Raw genomic sequence first — 3,242 nt, forward strand, 5'->3', positions numbered from 1 at the left:
CTGGTTTATGCTGGTCCTTTGCTGGTTTAAACTGGTCCTTTGCTGGTTTATGCTGGTCCTTTGCTGGTTTAAACTGGTCCTTTGCTGGTTTATGCTGGTCCTTTGCTGGTTTATGACCAGCATAAACCAGCAAAGCACCAGCTTAAACCAGCAAAGGACCAGCATAAACCAGCAAAGGACCAGCATAAACCAGCAAAGCATTGCATCAGTGTCTCAGCAATGGATGCTCTGCAGTGAATGGGTGCCGTCAGAATGAGAGCTGATAAAAACATCACAATAATCCACAAGTAAAACAATAGATTGAAGTTAAAAACTTGTTAATGATGGCTTCAGTTTTTCAACTCTGATAATCACCCAAGAAGCTGGAATGGCATTAAAACACCAACCAACCAACAAAGCAAGTAAAGAAAGGTGTTGAAGTGATCAGACTGCACACCATGAATCCCTTCATCAACATCAGCTGATTTAGCTGGATTATGAGAGACATTAGTTACAGTGTGATCAGATTTTGACTGGTGCATAAATTAATTATTTGTAGGTTTAATGCTTCATAATGTCCTTCAGCAGGAGCTCATTCCCACACCCTGCTTTATTCGGACTTCAGCTTCAGTGCTTTGTACTCAAGAGTCCAATGCTCATGCACAATGTTTGCTTGGGGAAGTGTCACTAGGTGCACCATTGATTTTTGACTCGCTCTAGAGTGGAGGGAGAGATTGTGGGATATATATTTTGGCACTGATGCAGGAGAAGATGTGAGACAATGGAGCAGCAGTCACGCTAACGAGAGAGAGAGAGCTGCTTGCTGTTTGAAGCACTGATGGCTCATGCAGACTCATCCGCTCGGAGAAAACTGTGTGTGACGTGTGTTCACATGCTACAAAAGCATTCAGTCCTCAGTTACGGTATTTGCTAGAAAAATGGTTCTAAACAGTAGCAGAAAAGGGTTCTTCAGCTTGTAACAATAGCAGAAGTCTCTTTGGAGCTAAATAGAACCCTGAAGAACCATGGTTTGAAAATGCTATATCGGAGCTGAATGGTGTTATAAATAACCTTTTAAATTATTTTCATTCATATTAGTATTATTAATATTAGTAGTATATATTGTTTATTAATATTGTTTTTACCCCTCTACCTGCCTGGTCTTATAATATCTTGTAGCCTCTATTATGGTTTTAGATAAAACAACAACAACAGCATGTAGCTTCAATACTTTTATTTATTTATTTTTAAAGACATGTGAAACTGCAGCTAAACTGACAGTACTCTAACAACAGTTATTAGCAGAATAAATTAATAAATGGCAATTGATATAACTTAACATAACATAAATACTTAAAGAAGTAAAAACAAAACAGAAACAGAAAATAGAGGTGATGAAGACCAAGTTCCAGTGAAATCTCTTCACAATCCTCTATGATGATGCATCTGAAATAACTGAGTCTAGAGTTATAGTGTGTCCATTTGTTCATGTAAAAACAATGATGTTCACAAAGGCCAAAAGTAAAAATGGACAATATGTGAGCCCTCCCTGTTGAAAAAACAGCATATGCTGGTTAGGTATGTTTTGACGCTGGGATGCTGGTTTAAACTGGTCCTTTGCTGGTTTATGCTGGTCATTTGCTGGTTTAAACTGGTCCTTTGCTGGTTTATGCTGGTCCTTTGCTGGTTTAAACTGGTCCTTTGCTGGTTTATGCTGGTCCTTTGCCAGCACATGACCAGCATAAACCAGCAAAGGACCAGCATAAACCAGCAAAGGACCAGCATAAACCAGCAAAGGACCAGCATAAACCAGCAAAAACATACCTAACCAGCATATGCTGTTTTTTTCAACAGGTCTTCACAATGTTAAAAGAAAAAATGATATAAAGTCATGGAATAGCTTTAATATTTTATGTTAAATGTCTCTGTTACTTAGTGAAAAGAGGAGAGAAGTTTCCTCAGCTGAACAGAGCTGCTCGCACTGACACATGACCAAAACAACTAAAAAAAGAAAAGAGCATGTTTGTTTGGAAACCAGTTACAATTTTACAGTTAAACTTGTATTTAAATGTAAGAATGAAATCGTTTACCTGTTGAGAGTGTGTTAACAGTCAGTCTGAGCTCCAGAAAATCAGTAATGAGGAGCTTTGACAATTACAGATATGAAAAACAAAAAGGGCGGGAATAAAGAACCCTAAACTCTACCACAAAGAACCATTTCAGCATAGAAGGGTTCTTCAGGATGCTATGGTTCTAAATAGAACCGGTACTGCATGTAAAGAACCTTTAAAGAACCATGCTGATTATTCTGTATGCTAGCTTTCACATTTGGACTGTTTCATGAATGATTGTTTTACTGCCAAATTTTCTTGTAAATACTGTTAAAGGATATTATTTACCAGTGTGACAACTTACACCGTGTCATCTACTAGTGGGAAGCTCTTAAAAACACACATTATAGGCTCCTCGCCAGGGTTTTCTGGGTGTATATTGCATCTGTTGAAGGGAAGAAAAGCATAAGGTTTCTAAGATTATGTAAATAATACAATAAAGATAATTTCTCTTAGTCATTTCTCGAATGTTGCTTTGACATTTGTCACACTTCTAAGGCAATGGCTTACCTTTCCCTTAAGGGGTTAATCGCTGAGATATCAATCAACTAAACAATGTGAAATGCCAAAGTTAAAGAGGTGTAATATGAACTCTTTTCTTCGAGGGTTCAAGGCCGGTAGGAGTCTACAGTAATGCTGAGGGTTTAGTGCTCTCAGAAACACAGACTGTAGGTAAAGCGTATAATAAAACGCACTGATGTTTCCTCATCGAAGCTCTCGCTGTCAGTAACAGGAGCTCATTTACAGCCCAAATGAATCACTAGAAGCTTCCTGCTCAGAAATGACAGTTCCCCTCAAGTACGGAAAAGTCAGTCATTAATCACCAGTCATTTTGTAACACTGAAAAGAAACAGAAAATAAAAAGACTTATTTATGATTTATTTTTCTGTGAACAAGGAAACACACACCTCATTGTGTGCAGCAGATCGCTGTGATTTAATTCCTTGTTTGTTTTACATGTGCTCTTATTCTTTCACTAAAATTAAATATTTTTCACTTTTAAGTTGGCACACAAGTAATGGAGCTGGAGACTTTGGACGAGATGATGTAGGCTATTTCATACTGTCCACACTACATACTGACACTCAGAGACCTGCATTCAGGTTTGGAAGAGATGGTCTCTCCTGCCACCTAGCGATATTTTTGGCCATT

This window comes from Sinocyclocheilus rhinocerous, unplaced genomic scaffold, assembly GCF_001515625.1.
Source record: "Sinocyclocheilus rhinocerous isolate Xijiao unplaced genomic scaffold, SAMN03320098_v1.1 scaffold5455, whole genome shotgun sequence".
In the NCBI taxonomy this organism is placed as follows: domain Eukaryota; kingdom Metazoa; phylum Chordata; class Actinopteri; order Cypriniformes; family Cyprinidae; genus Sinocyclocheilus; species Sinocyclocheilus rhinocerous.